The sequence below is a fragment of the Eublepharis macularius genome, chromosome 2, assembly GCF_028583425.1.
Source record: "Eublepharis macularius isolate TG4126 chromosome 2, MPM_Emac_v1.0, whole genome shotgun sequence".
NCBI lineage: Eukaryota > Metazoa > Chordata > Lepidosauria > Squamata > Eublepharidae > Eublepharis > Eublepharis macularius.
Genome location: NC_072791.1, coordinates 108,987,517 through 109,010,379, shown reverse-complemented (window position 1 = coordinate 109,010,379; position 22,863 = coordinate 108,987,517).

Genomic DNA, 22,863 nt, shown 5'->3' with positions numbered 1-22,863 from the left:
TCCAAAGCAAAGACCTGATTTCCATGGGCAAATTTCCCAACAACCCTTCTCAAATGATTTGCACGACTACCATTTGAGTGAGGTCTTGCGCTTGAGGCAGGCCAAAGCCAGTGCACTACTTATCTGTAGTGATGCAAGTCCTTGCACCACAGCTTCCTCATCTTTCTGTTCTACCTGTTGCCAAAAGGGTAAAATACTAGCTATCATCTTCTGTCCTGCACCTAGCTTAACCAATGATGAAGCAATTGGAGTTCCCATTTTCTTTATATCTGCGGTAGTATAACTAATCTTGTTAGCTAGCACTTCTATGTCCATTGCGTCCAATGCTCCAGCTGCTAACCCCGATGCTCCCAGTATAGTGTCCAATCCTCTGGCAAAACGAGTCTTAGCTAGCTGAGCTGTGTACCACAAATCTATCCAATTCTTCCATCCTTCATGACTTGTTGTAACATACGGAGCGCATTCAGGAACTGCTTGAGACATGTTTAGTCCTGTCAAGTCCAATCTGATTTCTTTCAAAGAACAAACAGGAGTCAGCATTGCTCTCATCTTATGGTCCTTTTTCACGACATGGGAGCCAATCAAAGGATGTTTCCGTGGTTTCAGCAAATCATTTTCCCCTGCTAAAACTTCAAATTGGAGTACCTTCCCTGGTTGTTGTAATCGATAAATACCAGCTTCCGCAGGAACGGATGAAAATTGTCGATGGCACTGATATCGAAAAGTTATGAATGGCTGTTGACGGTTACATTGGCTGCCATCTAGTTGCACATCCCATTGCGGCGGACCCCATTCGCCAATCTCAGTAGTATCTAACTTCCATATCGTCTGTTGACAAGTTCCATTTATAATAAATTCTCTACCGGATGGAGTCAATAGTGTACTGTTGAGATATTGCCATTTCTCAGCCATCTGAGTTCCATTAAACCCCGTAAGTGTGAAAATAGGAATGTAGCCTGTAGCTGTGAATGCAAAAGCGTTAACTTTCAAAACAGCACAATTTGTTTCATTGTTGGAAACCGTGAATTTCCCAAACCTTTCCTTTATAAGTCTCCCTTTGTAATGGTATTCCATGGAACAATCTGCTATTGCATTGGTGTCTTCTGGCTCATCTCCGTTCCATGTGCAGATGTTGTGAGCATACCCTGGTATGTCTCTCAGCATGTGCATATGTATATGCCAAATTCTCCCTGAAATTGTCACCCATGTTCCAATTAGTTCCTCCCCTGAAATTTCACAATCCGTGGCATCATCATCTCCTTGAGCCATCATCCAAACAATATTTCCTTCCATGGGATCCCATTGTACAAAGCTCCTATCACACCAAGCCAATCTGTCAGGACACATTGCTGCTGTTCCTGTCAGAGTGCAAAACCCAACTTCTGGTCTTGGAAGAGAAAATCCTTCCTCTTCCCTGTCATTTCCTGCTGGGGAAATCATTGGTGGTCCCACTGGATGTCTTCCTCCTGGTGCAAGTTCCCCCTCTGGCTGGGTGGGGTGGGGAACTTGCACGGGTCCCCATGGGTCCATACTGCACAGGTCCCCACAGGTCCATACTGAATTGATTAAAGGTTTGGCAGAAATAATAAAACAGCAAGAGGATGCAGCTTGTGCAATTGCACAAAATCAGGCAGCACCACAAGCATGTGCAAGAGTCCTGAAAGGTAAGAGTCCTCTTCCTTCCATACCCAAGGATTCTATCCCTTCTACCTCCAAGCGGCAATAGGGGGGCCCTCTCCAGGAGTACCCCAAATGAATTGTAGATTTGAAATATGATCGTTGGGGAAGAACCATTTTGGAGGCAAGACTGGGGGAGGGGGAGAAACAGCCTCTTTCTATCTTGTTAGATATGAGAGCATCTGTCAACATTTTAGACCCTAAATATGTGCCTGAAGGCTTTTCAGTGAAAGAAACAAACCAAATACAGTTGACAGGATTTGCAGGACATGATTCTTCTGCTAAAGTAATGAATCTTTGTCCCATTCAAATAGGATCTTTGCAAACTGAGATAGAATTTTGTGTAGCTAACAATCAGGAATGTGGAATCATTGGAAACCCCTTTTTAAAAGAACACCAGTTGGTGATAGATTTGTCCAATGATTGCCTGTGGCAGATGCCTGATGCGGGGGACATCTCTCTTCCCATCTATTCAGTACAAAAAGCAAGTGCTTTAAAGGAACCTCAGGAAATAAAACCTCAAGGGAAAGAGGAATGGATAATTCTCTCAGTTGGGAATCAAAAACAGAAATGAGTGTGGAAAAATAGATGCAAAAGTATTAATAGTGGGGAAGGACCCGAAACCACAGAGGCAATACCCTTTTCCCAAACAGGCAGAGGAGCCAGTTGCACAGATTATAGAATCTCTGGTAAAACAAGGAGTCCTAGTTCAAATGGAAAGCATTAACAATGCACCCATTTGGCCAGTGAAGAAAAAGGATGGAACTTACAGGTTAGTAGTATATTTTCGTGCTCTGAACAGTGTTCCACCAGCTACATTTCCAGTAGTAGCCAATTACCCAGACGTCATTGCAGCCATAGCAGGAGGAGCAAAATACTTCAGTGTGATTGACATAGCAAATTGCTTTCACTCCATCCCATTGGCTGAGGAATGTTGGAACAAGTTCGCATTCACGTTCAAAGGTAAGCAATATTGCTACACACGTGTCGCCCAGGGGTTCAGCCTCGCTCCTGGAATCTGCCACAAGGCCGTGGTGCAGATGTTAGAGAAACTCCCTTCAGAGTACAAAGGGGCAGTCATTTCATTTGCGGACAACATTTTAATTTCAGGGAGGAGTCTGCAGTTCACACATAACGCAACTAGGGCGGTCCTACAACTTTTGCAAGACACAGGGTTCAAAATTAACTGGGATAAAGCACAACTGGTACGAAAAGAGGTTAAATATCTGGGAGTACATTTAGGTCAAGAAGGAAGGACTCCAGATACACAAAGGGTGGAAACTTTAGGAAACTTGCCACTCCCCACTGATGCCCACTCTCTTAGAGCCATCTTGGGAACGTTAAATTTTTCTCGAGAATTCATAGAAGGCTTTGCTGATAAGACACGTCCTTTGTGGGCTCTACTAAAGAAAGGTAGATGATGGGAATGGGGCCCAGAACACACAGAAGCACTTGACCAGCTGAAACAAGATTTGGCACAGGCACCAGCTTTAGCATACCCTCGGATGGGGGAGCCATATAAGATACAGTTGGCATCCACTGATAGGGCAATAGCTGCAACATTGACTCAAAGCCAAGATGGGAAACAAAGAGTGAATGCTTATGCATCTAGGCCTCTTAGAGGTGCAGAACAGAACTACACCTTTTGTGAACGAGAAGTTCTCGCTCTTTTTTGGGCTCTTGGACATTGGGAATACATACTGGGGGAAAGCAAGGTCATCGTTCAAACAGTTCACAGCACCCTACAGTATATAGTCTCTGGCAAGATCCAAGACGGCCACGTAAGCAATGCAAGAATCACGTCTTGGTCACTGTCAATCATTAATCGAGGTATCCAAATAGAAAAAGGAAAGGTAATATCTCCAGCTCCCTATGGATTAGTTATTCAAGGGACAGAACACAATTGCTCTCTACCCAAGTACAAACATATAGAATGACCTGTAACATCAGGAATCTCAATGGAAGCAGCCCTACAACAGAATTTTCAGGTTTGGTGCACAGATGGGACCTGCTTCTATGAAAAGGGAACTCCAAAAATGGCCTTCGGCTGCATTAGGGTAAATGATAGACTAGAAAAGGGAGGAATAGTGACACCACACTCTGCTCAAGCTGCAGAGCTCAATGCAATAAAAGAGGTGTTCAATACAGAAGCTAGTACTGAGAACCTTGCAATTTTCACAGATTCAGATTGGATAAAGCAAGTGCTCTTAGTATGGTTACCTATTTGGAAGTCTCATGACATGCGTACATCAGATGACAAACCAGTGGCGCATGCCAATTTGTGGAGAGAAATTGCTGGATGTATTGAGAGTTGGAAAGGAAAATTCAAAGTTATGTGGGTAAAAGCACATCAGAAAGGCAACTTTAAAGAAACCCACTGGAATAACAAGGCTGACACATTAGCAAAGTGAATTGCTAGATCAGAACCTCCAAGGGAGGAAGAAAAGGTAGCTGTGACCACAAGGTCAAAGGCTAAAATGCTACCTCCTCCTATACTGGACTTAGAAACACTGCAAGTAGATGATGCAGAGATTCAGAAATTGCTAAAGGAAGGGAAGAGTGCTGATGGAAAATACTCTATCTGCAAAACTGAAGGAATAGTTTGGGCAGAAAAAGAGGGGTCCAAGTTATGGATAGTTCCTGGGTAAGTCAGAAATGATCTGATTCAATATGTGCATGACCAAGCGCATTTTGGTTGGGAGAGAACCTTAGAGCAAGTCCAAGGTGTAGGATGGTGGCCTCAAATAAAACAGGATGTGAAGCGATGGTGTCTCAATTGTTTAAAATGTGCTATGGTGAATGCAGATACTAAAATTAAAAAGGGAGCTATGAGACACCAGAGGACAAGTGGAGTATGGTCAGATGTACAGATAGATTTCATAGGCCCACTCCCAAAAACTAAGAATGGGAATCAGTACTGTCTGGTACTGATAGATGGTTTTTCAAAATGGGTGGAGGCACTTCCTACAAAAGATAACACGGCTCTAAGCACCGCTAAACACCTATACAATCACGTCTTTTCGAAATTAGGAATACCTAAAAGCGTAAATTCAGATTTGGGGGTGCACTTTGTAGGTCAGGTGATGCGCGCAATGTGTCAACTTTTAGGGATAAAACAGCGGTTCCATGTAGCAGCTCATCCGCAGGCGTCCGGACTGGTCGAACGCCAAAATCGCGTCATTAAGGAAGCGCTAAAGAAGTTGGTGAAGGCAGATGGTAAAGATTGGGACCAGAAGTTACCCACAATATTAATGGCTATCAGAGCTTCCACTGCCTCCCACGGTTACACCCGGAGTCCGGGTCCAAAGGGAGACTTGACATTCTAAAGCCTGAAATGCTCAAGGGAGAAAATCCTTCCTCTCCCCTGTCATTTCCTGCTGGGGAAATCATTGGTGGTCCCACCGGATGTCTTCCTCCTGGTGCAAGTTCCCCCTCTGGCTGGGTGTGGGTATCTAAATCTTCTCCCAAATCCTGTGATTCCTCAACATCTCCCTCTGGTGGAGGATGGATTACTAATTGTGATGTTGGAGTTGCGGCTGGCTTTCTTGGGGGTGTTGGTACGTTTGGTACCGGTGGTCGAAAAACTGCTCTGCCTATACACTGCTCTATGGGTTCCCCATCTCCTATTAACTTTATTACACATCCCCTCCATCTGAGCATTGAGCCCTTGATTCCCGTCTAGGCCAAATTCAAACGTATAAATCATTTAAATTGTGTGCTTCAAGAATGATGTCTATGAATAGCAATCCAACAGTTTCTGGGTGAATAAATGGTTTTCCCTCATATGGACATCGCTTTCCAGTCTCACTCACCAGTATCACTCGGGGTTTGGTGGGTATCCAGGAAATCTGATATCCTTTACAAGCATCTGTGAACAGACCTGTTCCACATACATCGTCCATGCTGGAAGGGTATCTTTCTGTTTGGTTGGCTAACTGTGGTCCCCAAAGCCAAACTGCCACTAACAAGGGAAAGAACTCCAAAAACGTAAGGACAATCTCTGTGCTATCCAATCTGCTGGCCATTGGTTGGCACACCAGTGGCCACAAAAAATACTCCAAAGGCCATAGACTCAGAGGTGTCTGAAGTAACTTGGAGTTCAGCCTCTAACAGGGATTCTTCCCTTCAAAAACTCACCCCATTGAAAGAATCTAAGAACTCCTGCCAAACCAGCAGGTCTTCCCGCATACTTTTACTGATTTGTAACTGATGGGGCAACTGCAAGGTCTCCATAGTATTGCACAGCCACCTGAGGAAAGCCCTCACCGGGGCAACCACATTACAAGCAAAATTTAAACGGCCAACTAATTGCTGCAACTCAAGAAGAGACACCCTGTCTTTACTCAAACATTCATCTAGTCGTGCTTTGAGATCTACCATCTTTTCTAGGGGCAATTTCAAACTCTGTTGGACCGTGTCTAATTTTATGCCCAAAAACATTAACACTTCTGAAGGACCTTGTTTTTTCATGCACTAAAGAAATGCCCAGTTCTTCAGCAAACATCATGAATCTCGCTAAGAGCCTGGCACACTACCCAGTGCCAGCCAGCCCCACCAGCAAAAACTTATCTAAATAATGAACGGTATCAGGGCAACCACAGCGGCAATGCAGCTCCCATTCCAGAAAAAGAAACTGAAGTGCTCAAATGCCAAACAAGATATGGAACACTCCATCGGAAGGGCCCTGTCCATATAAAACTTGCCCTCAAATGGAAACCCCAGGAGTTCAAAGTCTTCTGAGTGAACAGGGAGCAGGCAAAAGGCAGACTTAATATCACACTTTGTCATTTCATCTCCCACCCCACACCGGCGCACAACCTTAACTGCTTGGTAAAAGGAGGTGTAATGCATCGAACAGAGTTCCTTGGGAATGCCATCATTCACCGAGCCCCCTTTGGGAAAGGACAAGTGGCGGATAAGGTGAAATTCTCCAGGTGCCTTTTTTGGCACCACCCCCAAGGTGACACTCTCAATGAAGGGACCTGAGGGGCATCAAATGGCCCCAAAACCCTGCCCTCAGCACACTCCTTTAAAATTTTGTTCTGGATCACCTCTTCCATGCCAACCTCCGATCTAAGGTTGGCTGCCATGAAAGGCATCCGAGGTCCTTGAAAAGGAATCCTAAACCCTAACCTGAAACCAGAAATTAAATAATCCGCATCCCGGCGCCTGCAGTAAGCTTTAAGCAAGTGCTCAAGTACCCTCAGCTTTACTGGACTGGGCCCCTTTTCCAGTGGCTTGCTGGCCACCTCCACCAGAGTGCTTACTGCTCTGCTTGGCCTTGGGACAAGCTGTGTATGGGTGAGCCCCAGCACAGGAAGGACCCTCGTGCTTTTATTTGCATGACTTCCTGTTGCACACGCCTTTGGATGTAAAGTCCCAACAAAGCAGCCAGAAATGAACCTGCTTCCCCACAGTAGTGCGGGTACCAGAAGCTGAAGCCTGGGATGACCTGAAAATCAGGTGACCACTGTCTGATCTATCCCCCACATTAGATTTAGCCTGGGCCATTACCTGTAGCCATAGCTACTGGTGAATTTGGTTCCATGGAAGGCTCGGGTTCAAGGCTGCATGCATGCAAAATTCATATCATACTGCAGCCAAGCCACCCCCTCAAAGTCAGTATTTCCCCTATATATGATATTCATATATTGGAAGAGGGGGAGAGCCCTCCAGGGCTGCGCCCTAGCCAACACCCTGGCGTAAATCAAAAACCCAGGTAACCAATGGAACGAGATGAGGTCTTTCTGCCAATGCCTAATCTTTTCCTTGTCCTTCTCATCCAGGTTGTCTTTATCCTTCTTCTCCAGCTCCCTGAAGAGAAGAGTAAAGATGTCTACATACTCCTCTCTGATAATCTTATCCCTGCTAGCCTGTGTTAAGTGGTCACCTAGGGGCAAAGCAGTGTCCCCAAACGCCAATGCCCTATATGGGACCATTCTGTATGCAGGAGACCCGTACGGGAGGAGGCCCCATTAAGGGCCATAACCAGAAGGGGCATAACTAGAAGGCCAATCCACTGCAGGCTGGGGAGGGACCTGATAATCTCCGCTGACCCAACCAGCTTGGGCAGGGGCAACCTGTGCCTGTTGTTGATTCAATGACCCACTTTGAGTACCCAGGACAACTTGGCTGACCCGCAGGAGGGCAACCATACAGTGAAGATGCAAATGTAGGTGTGGAAGATGAAGACCCAGAAGTAGGTGGCTGACCCCAAGGGCCCCATGGCCAAGAGCAAGGCTGTTGAGGCTAGGATGACTTACCCTCCAATAACGCAGGCTCAACCACTATCGCCACTTGCCCATTATCCGAAGGCCATTCCTGATCCACCTCCACCATTCCCTCAGTTGATGTGCTTGGCGCTTGGCTAGTGCTGCCTTGGTCTCTGGACACTACACCAGACGAACCCTCCAAAGCAGAAATACAAGATAATATATCCTTGAGTAATGCAGTTTTGGGAACCTTCTTGGAGGGTCGCCGTACCCTGGCACCTGCCCCAGATGACGCAGAACCACCCATAACTCCCTCAAGTGCAGAGAGATGATTAAAAATCTCCTGTATATTTGGCCCAGTGTCTTCCTCATCAGAGGAAGAGAGAGCTGGAGGAAGCTTCCTAGTAGCCGGCCTTTTAATGGGCTGCTAGCCCTTTGATGGGCCGCCCCCTTTTTTTGGTGACATAATTACTCCCAATCTCACAAGCACAGGACAGAAAGCTGCAGGAGGTCAAATCACAGCTACACCACTTAACCACTTTGTTACAGAAGTTCACTGAAGAAAAGCTCCCCAAAGGCTGCCCAGGAGGCTGACATTTCCCTGCAAACCCCAACAGGTGTCAGGTTCAGAATGCTCTCATGTATGTTCTTGCCTAACCAACTCCATCTTTAATCCGTTCAGTGTTTAAGTGCTTTCTTCACAGGTGCCAAGGTTCCCAGGCAGCTATCTCACAGAGAAGGATTGTTTTGGCTACCGCTGTTCCACCAAGAACCGGCCTTGGGAGACTTTCGCTTTCCTAGCTTCAAAGGGGTTGTTTTGAGAACTATGGGGGGAGGTTGGGCCTGCTGGGATCTGTTACTTTGTACCTCATGCTTTGCCTGTCATTGGTAACAATGCATATGTACCATCCTGAATATTGTATTCAGGCCAGTGGACTGTAATGAACATCTTCTCCAGTAAAAACCTTTTGGAAACAATGGACTGTTGTCTGATTGCAGAGGGTAGACTGAAATAAGGACATTATCTAGCCACAGCTTTGACATTTTGTTACCAAATCGATTTTTTCCAATGCCTAAGCCGGATCAAATAGACTCCAAAGCTGTCCCACTCAGGGATCCTTTGTTTGACCTGTATGCCTCCCCCGGCTCCCAAGGATTGGAACCTCTAGGACCTGTACCGAGAGGAAACAGCTCCTCTGTTACTAAGCTCTACACTCTCGCTCCCAGCAGTGCAGATACTCGGCCCAGAGCTACAGCCAAACCACTGTTTTCCGTGCCCACTCTGATGCAGTGGGGCGCGAGACCAAGGGAGACGAGGGAACGGAGGGCCAGTATGATGTTCACGCAAACACAGGTGGATAGTGGGCGCAGTTTGGAGTCAATACCTGAGCATGCCAGCAGCCGACCGTGGCTTTACTGGAACAGGACGACTGAACAAACGGAGTGGGAGACGTCCCACCGTGGTGCCCTAAGCTGGGATTATTCGGAAGTTACCCCGTGGTCGAGGCAACAAGACGTAAGAGAGCACCAGTGGGTGCAGCTTCAAAGCAGAACGATTGCAATTGATTCAGGAATATCAGCAATCACTGGTTTGGCAAAAGGGATCTTAGCCGCAAGATCTCAAGAAGAAGAAGGAGTGGAAGAAATCATACCTGGCCTACCGAGGCCACATGCAGAATATATGCCCTCTTCGCAAGCTACTGGTTATACAGAACAGGAAGAGGTGAATCCAGACAGAGTGCAAGTTTTGGAGACCAGACTAGCAAGCATGGAAGAAAGTTTAGCCCACGCTGTCCACCTGCTATCGATACTCGTGGTGGGGGACGGTGGGCGTGAGCCGCCAGCTGGTCTACCAGACATCAGTCAAAGCTTGTCAAACTTACAAAATCTTTTACCCCGACCAGAGGGCCCTGTCCAACCATGGCCGCAACAGCCACCGGAAATGGGAGATTCTGGATCTGAAGCCGGGGAAAGACCTTGTCCTGAAGACCCGTGTCCAGAAGAACCCCGTCCCGAACAGCTGATCATACCGGATGACAACGGAGCCGGTGGAGGAGGAGGAGAACCATGTCCAGAAGACCCCCGTCCCGATCGTCCAACCATTCCCGCTGACAGTGGAAACGGAGGAGGAGGTGGGGAACCAGGACAACCTCTGAGACCCACTTCCCCTATAGTACCACCACCCACGACCCCAGCGAATCAGCCACCAAGCCTCCCGAGAGGAGATACACCGCGAGTCATCCCTGGGACGAGCGGAAGAGGTACTACTCCCAGGCCACATCAAACGCCAGGGCCGCGGGGAACCATGGTGCCTCCCCAACCTATCTCTCCTCACCCATCCCCGTTGCAACCGGCTCCCCAAGGGCCGATTCCTGCTCCTCTGTTACCAGCGCCTAGAGGCCCACTGCCGGTTCAGCCGGCACCCCTACGACCAGCGCCGCTACAGCCCGTACCTAGAGGGCCTCCCCAGCAGATTCCGGGAGGGCTTCCCCCACAGCAACCTCAACCTTATCCTCAGCAGCCTCTGCCGCAACTACCGCCAACACCGCGACAGCCTCCTTTACAACTCGCCCCGCTCGACGTCTACCCGATGCCAGCACCAGTTCCCAGGCAAGAGCTTCCCATGGGATGGGTTAAGCTAGAAGCTACATTTGATGGAGATCCTTCCAAGCTGGGATTTTTCCTTGTCCAAGCGGTACAGTTTTTCAATCGATGGGGACATCTATTTGGAAGTGAAGCCAGTCAAATCGAACACCTGGGATCGAGACTTCAAGGCAAAGCGGCTGACTGGTATGTAGGACTTTATGATGTTGGTGCCCCCGAATTGAATACACTTCAAGGGCTAGTGGACGCGATCCGTGCCCAATATGAAGATCCCCTTGAAGAAACTAGGGCCTGGACTGAATTGCAGTCTATTAGGCAAGGCAGTATGTTGGCTAGAGACTATGTTACAAAATTCCAACAGCTCGCTGCCAAATGCCCAAGGTGTGAGGAATCCACCAAAATCATTTTATTCAAATAGGGGTTAAATCCTAAATTGTTGGATAGAGCTCTCATGCAAGATAACCCTCCTACGCTGTTAGGATGGATCCAGTTAACCTGCAAAGTAGAAAATCGCATGCTGGAAGTTCGTTTAGTAGAACAACATCAACAACCAGCGGGCCAAAGGTGCTCCTCAGTCCTCGTTCGGGGAAGCCCAAGGGCTGGATATGCTACTCGTGGAGCGAGAGATGCTAGATGGCAACAAGGTTTGTGCCTGCAGTGTGGCCAAAGTGGTCACTTTGCAGCGCAATGTCCGTACCGGCCTGTGCAAAGACCTCTGCTCCAACTAAGACGTCCAGCCCCCGCAACCTACTCGGCGCCACCGCGCCCAACACCAGCTCCCAGATCCGCGAGGGGCAGAGGAGCTCCTCGGAAGAACCTCCCCGAGAGAGGGTTAGAGTTAGAAGAAGTTATGGAATATGATTCAACAGCTCTAACCGGAGAGGAGAATCCAGAAAGCCCCGCTTCGGGAAACGAAATGGATCTGTCGTAAAAGGACCCAAACGGCAGATCAAACCTCAGTCCGTTCCTGCTTTGAACAGACCTCGAGGGTCCATACTCTTCATACCCGTAATATTAGTAAATCCAGATCGAAAAATGCACATCCGCGTGCAAGCTCTAATAGATTCAGGCTGCTCAAGAGAGATTATTGCCCCAGCCTTGGTGAATGGATTAGTGCTTCCTGTACAAGAACTGCAAACGCCCGTTATCTTTGAGCAAATGGACGTCACTAATATGAACCCAGTCACTACAGAAACCACTCCGGTCGTAACCGGCATGGGGCACCATTGGGAGGTAAGATCGTTCGTCATTAGTGCCACCGCCAAATACCCCCTGATCCTGGGAAGCCGATGGTTGTGCGATCACAACCCCTATATAAACTGGGCAGAAGGAAGCATTACGTTCAGCCATGACGCCTGCAAAAGTCACTGTTGGAATCCAAATTGGGGTGTCAATCCTACCCACAAAGAATCAGCCCTCCTCAGCCAGGAAGAAATTAATCAAATACCCAAGGAATATAGAGCCTACATCCAAGCCTTCACAGAAGAAGAGGCCAATACTTTACCTCCACATAGGAGGACAGACTGTGCCGTGGAAATCTTACCAGGTGCCTCGCTGCCTAAGGGCCGCCTATACCCCATGAGCCTCAACGAAAGAGAAGAACTTCGCAAGTTCATTGACACGAATCTTCAAAGAGGATTTATACGACCTGCTAACAGCCCGCATGCTGCACCAGAGCTCTTCGTCAAAAAGAAAGATGGGGGTTTAAGACTGTGCACGGACTTTCGGGGACTTAACGCTGTATCATCCAGCAACGCATACCCCATCCCACTCATCAGAGACCTTCTCAACGTCGTGGCTCAAGGTAAGATCTTTACAAAATTAGACTTAAAAGATGCCTACTTCCACGTTCGTATCAGAGCAGGGGATGAGTGGAAAACCGCTTTTAACACGCCCCTCGGCCAATATGAATATTTAGTTATGCCGTTTGGATTAGCTGGGGCACCATCGGTTTTCATGTCCATGATCAATGAAGTCTTACATGAATTTTTGTACAAAGGAGTGGTGGTTTACCTAGATGATGTTTTAATCTATTCAGAATCTGAGGAGGAACACGTGAATCTTGTCAAACGAGTTCTAACCACCCTAATGTGTAACAAACTGCCCATCAAACTATCTAAATGTGAATTTCATAAAACAGAACTTACTTATTTGGGCTACTGCATCTCCAAAGATGGTTTAAAAATGGATCCGAGCAAAGTACAAGCAATCCAGAGTTGGCAAACTCCTACTTCTCGCAAGGAACTACAGTCCTTTTTAGGTTTCGCCAACTTCTATAGAGAGTTCATTGCAAACTTTGCTCAACTTACACTCCCCCTAACTGAACTATTAAAAACTAAAGACAAGGGGGATAATGCCAAAAAGCTGAGTGCCAAGTTGCCTTGGACACGGGAATGCCAGGAGGCATTCGATCTTCTCAAAATGCAGTTTGTTTCCGAACCTGCCCTCCAACACCCCGACGACAATCGCCCCTTTATAGTGCAAGTCGACGCCAGCGATACCACAATAGGGGGCGTACTTTTGCAGAAGGGGGAGGACGGAAAGCTCAGGCCCTGTGCCTTCCTATCTCGGAAATTTTCTGAAGCAGAGAGAAATTGGAATGTGTGGGAGAAGGAAGCATTTGCTGTAAAAGCAGCTCTCAATACCTGGAGGCATTGGTTAGAGGGAGCCCATCATCCGTTCGAGGTCTGGACAGACCATAAAAATTTAGAGGCCCTACGCAGTCCTCGGAGACTAAATGCTAAACAGCTGCGCTGGGCAGAATACTTTTCCAAATTCAATTTCACTTTGAACTTTTTGCCGGGCAAAACCAACTTTCTAGCTGATGCCCTCTCGCGCATGCCCCAACACAAGACCAAGAGGGAGGAGACTATAGACACCATCTTTTCACCTACGCAATTAGGGGGTGTGGTAACAACACGCAGTCGCACTACCCAGCCCCCTCAACCCGATCAGGGGTGGAGGTTGAAGCTGAAAGCTGAAGTGGAAAAGGAGGGGGGAAAGTGCCCAAAGACAAACTGCAACAATCAAAACAAGGGGAATGGCTTTGGGGGGACCGCTTTTATGTACCCGCCAGCTTAAGAAAAGAAGTCTTGCAGCGCTGTCACGATGCCCCTACGGCAGGACACTATGGGTACTTAAAGACGCTTCATTTAGTACAGCGTCAATTTTGGTGGCCAGGCATGCGCAAGGACATTTCCCATTATGTAGCATCCTGCCCCATTTGCCTCAGTGCCAAATCCCGCAAAGGCAAGCCTCCCGGATTATTACAACCGTTAGAAACACCAAGCAGACCGTGGGAACTTATTTCCATGGACTTTATCACTGACTTACCCCCCTCCAAAGGGCACAACTGTATTCTGGTGGTAGTGGATTTATTCTCCAAGCAAGCACACTTTATACCTTGCACCACTATACCTTCAGCTAGAAAACTGGCGGATATTTTTCTAAAACACATTGTAAAATTACATTCTTTTCCGTCTAAGGTGATTTCGGATCGTGGCGGACAGTTCGTTGCCAACTTCTGGCGGGAGCTTTTACAGCTGCTAAATATTGAACAAGGTTTAAGTTCAAGTCATCATCCTCAAACCGATGGACAGTCGGAAAAAACTAATCAAATCCTGGAGCAATTTCTTCGCTGTTATATTAACTTCCAACAAGATAATTGGGTCGATTTGCTCCCCTTGGCAGAATTCTCTTACAATAACAGTGTGCACGCCTCCACAGGAGAAACTCCCTTCAAAGTCGTTTATGGCTTCCACTTCAACCCCTTCCCGTTTGAAGCGCTCCCCCCTCCTACGGCGGCTTCCAGAGACGTGACAGAATGGTGGGGGGAAGCTGCTCAACAATGGACTCAAATTAAAAAACATCTCGACAAGACCAAAGAGGATTACAAACGATACGCCGACCGCCACCGTGTGGCTGTTTGGGATTTACGGCCAGGTGACCTTGTCTATCTCTCCACAAAGAATCTGAAAGTAACTCAAACCAGCCGTAAGCTCGCATTAAAATTTCTTGGACCCTTTCCTGTTCGTAAAGTGATCAACAAAGTGACTGTTGCCTTGAATTTACCAAAGAATTTGCGCCACGTACACGATACTTTTCATATTAGTCTGTTAAAAAGAACTCCTCCTGCAGACCAATGGCACATCTGTGCCCCTCCAATCCCAACTTTAATTGATGATCAAAGTCATTACGAAGTACAGCAAATTTTGGACTCTAAGGTGAAAAGAAACCAACTGTTTTACCTTATCAGGTGGAAGGACTTTGACTCTGGGTTTGATGAGTGGGTGAATTCTGTACATGTTCATGCTCCTAGATTAGTTAAGGAATTCCATTCTCGCTATCCACATAAACCTGGGGGGGGAGCATCTTAGAGGGGGCAGAATGTCAGGTTCAGAATGCTCTCATGTACGTTCTTGCCTAACCGACTCCATCTTTAATCCGTTCAGTGTTTAAGTGCTTTCTTCACAGGTGCCAAGGTTCCCAGGCAGCTATCTCACAGAGAAGGATTGTTTTGGCTACCGCTGTTCCACCAAGAACCGGCCTTGAGAGACTTTCACTTTCCTAGCTTCAAAGGGGTTGTTTTGAGAACTATGGGGGGAGGTTGGGCCTGCTGGGATCTGTTACTTTGTACCTCATGCTTTGCCTGTCATTGGTAACAATGCATATGTACCATCCTGAATATTGTATTCAGGCCAGTGGACTATAATGAACATCTTCTCCAGTAAAAACCTTTTGGAAACAATGGACTGTTGTCTGATTGCAGAGGGTAGACTGGAATAAGGACATTATCTAGCCACAGCTTTGACAACAGGTAGCACTAGCATCAAGCCCTGCCAATCCATACAAAATGGCCACCAACAAACCTAAAATTTAAAATGGCCACCCTAACAGCAGCTAGGCCAGAGCAATTGGGCCTACTGGCACCCCCCCCAATACTATTGCACGAGTGGAAGCAATCACCAGCATATGCGGGTGGAGGCCAGTGTTTCCGCTAATGTGAGCACATGAGCAATTGCTCACAGATTCTGATTCCTCTGCTCACAGATTCTCAACTGTAGCTCACAGGTATTAACTCTCAGGTGGCCCTGCCCTCCCACTCAGTCAGCGCCAGCAGGCAGGCCCAATAGGGATGGAGCCTTGTCCTGCTTCTCTCCTTCCTTCACAGCTGTGGCTGGCTTAGCCCTCGGGGCAGAGCCAGAGAGTGACTCCAGTTGCCACCAACTCTCTAACTGGAGAACAGAGGAGAGCCGAGCGATGGGGCTCAGCCTGACCCCACTGGGATCTCCTCAGCCCCAGAGAGCAGAGGAGAGGAGGTGGCACCTCTGCCCCTGCCATGGTGAAGGTGTTGTTTAACTTGGCCTTGGTGCAATAGGAGGCCAGAAAGAAGAAGGATGAGATGGGGAAGGAGGGCTGGGCCATGTGCTCATCATGCCTGCTGACGGCCAGATGAGGAGGAGAAGACGATTGTGGTGCTGAAGGAGGCTGGTTGGATTTTACCGTTGATGAGGCCACAGTTTTGAGGGCTCTTCCAAAGTGGCTTTTACAGCCTGAAATGCAGACTCAGCCAAGAACTGGATCTGGCTGCCCTGTCTCAGCAAGCTGAGCATCTCCATCTAAAATGAAATCAATGGATGTAGACCAGAGTAACTGTGCAGAGGATCACGCTGTTGGGGGTTTATTTTAGTGCAGCTACTTTGAGGCTGGCTCCTGCTTGGCTCTCTCTTTTTCTTTTTTTAAGCCACCTTCTTCTTTGCAGGCTCACAGGCTCACAGCCCTTCTTTGCCCCCCACCCCAAATCTGAATCTGAAGCTAAAGTGAGCCTCCAAGGGCAGTTGTGCCTTTGCCTTCTCTCCTTAAGTAGAAGCTGAGGAAAGGCCTCTTTGTTCACAGAGGAGTCTGTAGGTGCAGAATTACACAGGAAGCCTCAAAGATTTTGCAAGGTTTGAGTCCAGTGGCACCTTAGAGACCAACAAGATTTTCAGGATATGAGCTGTCCAGAGTCAAAGTTCTCTTCTTCAGATACGAAGAAAAAGGGAACTTTCATTCTCAAAAGCTTATACCCCGAAAATCTCATTGGTCTCTAAGGTGCTACTGGACTCCGATCCTGCTGTTCTACAGCAGACCAAGATGGCTACCAAACTGAAACTTTTTTGGTGCCACAAAGTCTCCTCTTTCACTTTGTCCAAAACCAGTGGTTTCTGGCCAATTCCAGGGGTTTAAGTTTTGATCCTGTTCATGTTAACTTGGCTTGCAAACTGCTGATGGGCCCAGTTTTAGAGTATCCTAATGATGATAGATCGAAGCATTCTGGAAATGTTTTCTCCTGTCATCCTGAGTTCTTAAAAATTGCTGTTTTCTGTTTGTGAACCACCTGAAGCAGCTCTCTGTACAGGTGGTACATAAATATTCTAAAGAAAAATCAAAAGTTTGCAATTCTGTATTTACACATCCTATCCCTCTGAGTGGCAACACTGTGCAGATCTTGTTTATTTGCCCCAGAAAACTGGCAAATGGACTTCAGCCTATTGAAGTTGCATGCACAATGTTACTAAGGTGCCAGGTTTGCCATTCCTCAGCTTCTGTCTAAAATGAAAGGGGTAGATGAATCACATTTTCTTTGTGACATGGAGAAGAATAGAGAGATACTGCATTTATGTATTTTGTAATTGTCTAAAGCACAATTGTTCCAAATGTTGTATGGTGTCAGATTTCCAGGTGCTTGTATCGGGTAATGGCTAACTGCCTGAGCTGAGAAATCTAAGTCAGAATTGCACCTGAACCACAAGAAAGCCACTCAGCATGAATGTAAAACAAAAGTCCAGTGGCACCTTAAAGACTAATTTTTATTTCAGTATGAGCTCTTCAAATGTGGAAATCAAACTTAGAATCCGTCTTATGGGGCAGATTGGGTGGGGTGGGGTTTAAGATCAAGGATGAATTCTGTCATGGGCCTTTCAAAAGCAGATTCATTATGTGGGGGAAAAACATGAGAATGATTCTCAGGTTGATTTCATACATGGGTGACAAAAGGGGAACAAAATAGAGGGGTTAAGTAATAACCTAAAAATATATTAGAAAATATTTATTATAAATGTGCGCAAATGTAGATTAAAAACAAGCTTAAAACATAAGGCCTGAATGGCAGGCTACATGTATATGCTAAAACTTGCTAAAACATCTCAAGGTACAGATAATGGTACAGAGCAATCACCAACACAAATAGACCAAGGTACAGTAAAAAACCAGATGCGTTTCGTCCCTAAGGCCTTCCTCAGTGGTCAGTTGTAAACAATTTATAATCAAACACAACCACACATATAGAAACCAATCACGAAATGCTCCCGGTGTTTTATCTAGAGCTGTAACAAAAGAAGAAGGGGGGAGGAGAAAATGTCTTAATATAATATAGTCTATTGTTAAGTGCTAGAATGATTTTAGGTAAAATACTAAATCAAAATTTACCTCTAGTATTGTGTGATAAAATACAATTATTGCAGTAGACCCAGGACTGCATTGACACAATGCTTTTCATTTAGTGTTGTACTCTATAGAAAAAAATGTACCAAATTAGATAATTATTCCATAACAAGCTCTTAATTATCCCCCCAGGTTCTCAAAACCGAATCACAAACCAACCTGAGGCTTGGTTTCCAATGTATAAGGGTGTGTTATATCAATCTGCAGTAAAGATAGAATGGCACTTTAACCTAAAAAAGTTCAGCTGTATGAAAAGGTGGAAGGGTGATGCAATGTCTCCCATGTGATAAGAAGATATGCTTTCAAAGGGGGGGGGGAGAGAGAAGAAAGAGAACACTGGAGTGGCAGAGACACAGCACATACTCACTTAGGGCCATTGTCCAAATCAAGTCAAATCCATCTCAGACACAGCAAGTCCAGTCCACTTCTTCATTAAGTCCCCAAGGTATCAATGTCTGGAGGTGGTGAATCCAAAATAATTCTCTTTTTCTGCAGGAGTTTCTGCAGGAGTTCATACATATCTGAAGAAGTCAGCACTGACTCACAAAAGCTCATCTTGAAATAAACATGCTAGTCTTCAAGGTGCTACTGGATGTCTGCTTTATTTTGCAGTAATGGACTAACACAGCTACCCTTTTGCAATCAGCATGAACATATACGTTTTTATACAGTATACTCTGATTTTTGTGGCCCTTTCACCTAATGGGACTAGATGGTCTTGGACATCTGGTTTTTTATTGTTAATTTGTTTTGATTGTAATCAAAATGTATTTCATGTTTTTTGTTTTGGGATTCTACAGAGGCTAGAAATCAATGAGTCTAGACTGGAGTAACTTTGTACAGGATTATACTGTAAATCTCTCCACTTACCTGCTGCAATCTTGTTGGAATAGAGAAGGCTAACATGTGCCCAGGATGGGATGCAGACCCTAGCACATATTCTCAGATGTATTTATATTTGTATATCAAATCGTTGGGAAGGAGAAGTATTAAGAACTTTACCTGCAGAGTAATTTAGTTTGATATTTAGAATCCATGTTTGAATGATTGCTCGAATTGTTATTTCTCAGCGAGAAATAATACAAATTAAAGTAGTTTGTAGTTTAGTTTTGTATGTTTTGTATGTTTGTAGACTGAAATAATTTTTTTTTAAAAAAACAGGAGGTGCGCTCAAAACTTTAACGAAAGTTGTTGTTTCGGCTCATAAAGTAGATTTTTAGCTCACAAAACCTACAGCTTAGAGGGAATATTGGGGGCTATGGTTCAACTGAAGCCAGTAACCAGTAAATGGGGGGGGGGGATGCAGCTCAACTATAGGCCTAAAAGTAGGCCTGGGGTACCTAGTACCAATGGCCTTGCCTGAAGCTGTGGTGCTCCCTGACCAGACCAAAATACCCCTCTCCCTGGCTCTTAAAGGCACCCTCAATATAGGCCCCGGCCTAATGCGCTGCTTGGACCACGTGCCACAGCTGCTGGCTCTGGACAATCGGTGGCCTGAAGTAGCGCCCCAGCCCCCAAAGAACTAGATGCTCCTGTGGAAGGCCGCTGCCGTGGCCAAAATGTTGCCACAGCCAAAATCGCTGCTACTGCAGCGGGCTCTGATACTGCCAGCGCTGCAGCCAGCAGCCACGGCAGCATTCCCCACCAGAAGCAACCAGCTGCCACTGCCGCCGAACTGGCCAGAATGCCACCACTTCCGGGAGCATCTGAAATCTCTGCTGCTGCTCTCAAGGAGGCTGCTATCCACTTCGCAGCTCGGAGGAGGGAGAGAAAATTCACTTTCCTCCACTGAGCAAGCGAAGCGACTGCAAGCCAGGGAAGCGGAGCCGCCTCTAAGGCTCTTGGCTCTGTGCCCCGGCAAAGCCCTGTATGCCCAGGAAAGGAGTCTGTCCCTGCCGCCAGGCAGGGCTGCTAAAGCCGGCTCCTAGCTCAAGCAGCTATGCTGCTGCCAGGAGAACTGAAATCTTATATTGTAATTGTCTTGTTTCTTGTAAGATATGCAATTCTCCTTTTATTTCTGTGATTTTACAATGTGTTAAGCAGAAACTCCTCCATGTTTGCTGAAACTTCTCCCCCTTGTACAATAGTGCCAACGGATTGCGGTCCCTTTAAGGAAGGGTGTAGGAGGGTTGTGCAGCTGCATTCAATTTGCAATTTGTTAGCAACATTCTTTTCCTTACTAACATTGGAAATTTAGAGTACAGGTAGACATTTTCTCTCATTATTTAGATTGAAGAAAATACTGGACTTTGATTGCATGCCACCACCATGATACTGATGTATTCTTAAGGTGTGCCATTTGGTGCAGTGGTTAAGAGCGCAGGACTCTAATCTGGAGAGCCGGGTCTTTTTTTTTTTTTTTGAAAAATTTTTATTGGGTTAGAATCCATTATTTTTACATTTACATTCAATTTTCCCCAATTTTTTCATCTCTAACCCCCTCCCTTTCCCCCCCTTTTTGTTGACTTCCAACAGCTTTCCAACCCTTTGTCCCCTTTCCCTTACTTTTATTAGCTTCCTCTATCTAAAACAAATATATATTCTCCATTATTCTAAGCAGTACATCTTTAACTATTTAACATTGTATGCCCAAACTGTAAGTCTTTGTTTCCATCTTAGATAAACAATTTATCCCATTTTTCAATTTCAAATATTTCTATATATCATAAACCATATAGATCATACATTCGTTTATGTCAAACAATTTGACTTATTCTCTATATATTACTCATTCTATCTTTTTATAATAATTCTATATATCTCTCATCACGTAGTCAATCAATTTGACCCATCTATATCTTCAGACATTCAGTTTGGTACAAAACTTACCAGAAAGAAAGAAAATATTGTTAATCAATCCTTATATTTAGTCCTTATAATTAATTATTTTCTCTATGTTCTGTTTGTTAACCTATATATATCTATATATATATCAATCTATTAATCTGACTGCTTATTATGGAGAGCCGGGTCTGATTCCTCACTCCTTCAGTTGAAGCCGGCTGGATGACCTTGCACTAGTCAGAGCTCTCTGGAGCTCTCTCAGCTCCACCCTCCTCACAGGGTGTTTGTTGTAGGGATAATAATAACATACTTTGTAAACCACTCTGAGTGGGCATTAAGTTGTCCTGAAGGGTGGTGTATAAATGGAACATTGTTGTTATTGTTACTGTTGTAGTCTGTGATTCTTTATAGATGTTCTGCCAGTTTCCTTTATTGAGGAAGAGACAGAAACACCAAAACATGGGAGTCAACAGGAAGCTCCGTCTTCACTATCATCTGTGCCTTGGCTATTGTGCAGATTCAGACTTGATTTTGTGGACTTTTCCCCAAAGAGGGTTCTTTTGACATTGTATTGAAACTTTTGTATCTTTGTATTGACTGACACTTATAGCTTATTAAGAGTAACTAATATATTATAAAGACTATTTTCAGTATACATTATTTTCTATCTGTCTGTAACTGGGTAGTGCTGTATTCCTTCTTATCTCACTGTTTACATGGTGATTCCTCTGGTATTATGGCTTGTGCAGTCAACTCCAGGATGTATTCTGTCCCATGTCCTATTGTAATATGCATTGCCCATAAACATTAGCATTGCACAAACCAAAGCTTTTGCAGCTTACCCATGGACATAAAATTTACCTTTGCCTCTTCCAAATTAGTCATGACAAACACATTTTCTACCCAGAAAAGGTAATTGTCAGCAACATGTGAATTATAGATTCAAATCTCTCCTGATATATTCCAAAGTAATTTGCACCAGTGCAATGTAAATCATAATGCAAATAACTTAACTTGATAGTTTATTTGTTGCGTATTCAAATACAAATTAAAGTATGATTAGGGAGAGTTAATATAAAAGTCAAGCTCTCCAACATGCTAATGTGTTTGTTATCTGGTACAAATATTCTGCAGTGGAATTATTTAAAACTTATTTGTGAATCAGGCAATATGGCATTTTTTTAAAATGTTTTTTAAAAAAACACAAGCCTATGTCCTACAAAAAATGTGGAGGCTTATAATGAGACATTTGTAACATCGTTATCAGAACATGATATGTTAAATAACAGTGTTTAAATACTGCACATCAACTGAGTAATGCTGAATACATGCAAAAAGAAGTTTCTGCTAGTCCTATTTGGAATTTAAAGGCCATTGCTAGAAAGTGGGGATTCTGCTACTTGAAATCAATCTGATTCAGGAAAGAACAATGCAGCAGGCTCACAGCCTTCTGCTGCATCTGTAGATAATGGCTGGTTTGTGTTCAGGCACCATACTAGAATGATCCCTCTTCTATTCTCTTGAGTAACCATACCTCCAGATCAAAGAATATACTACATTGTTTTCTCTGAAGAAATGCCCTGTACCCTAGAATTCATCTCAGTATTTTATTAACTGGAGCTATACATGCTCCAGAAACTTCAGTGCTAGTAAAAGATTGGGGAAAAGGAAAACTACAGGAAACAAGTCATCTCTCACCCGGGCATAGAGCACTCCAGTTTTTATTTATATAAGTGGCTGTGGCTGAAGTAGGAACAAAAGATTTACCTTCTCACACATCACTGGACGGTCTCACCTAAAGACAACAGAGACTGGACAGCCTAAAGACTAGACAGTAATTTCTTCCTTTTGATGCAGGAAAATCAGGACTGACCCCAGAAGGGGGATGGACTTGTAGACAGGAGATTATACATTCTCAGAGAACAAGAAGGAAACTCCCTAGTCTTATCTTTTGACTTTTGGCCAGGGAAGGTCAAGCCATGAAAGACTAAAACTCCTGATCCTGTGTAGAGTTTTGCTGTAGACGAAGGAACTTAGATGTTACTGTCTGTCAGACATCTAATGGCAGAGTAGGGGTAAGTCCATTTCGCAAGCAAACGGACAG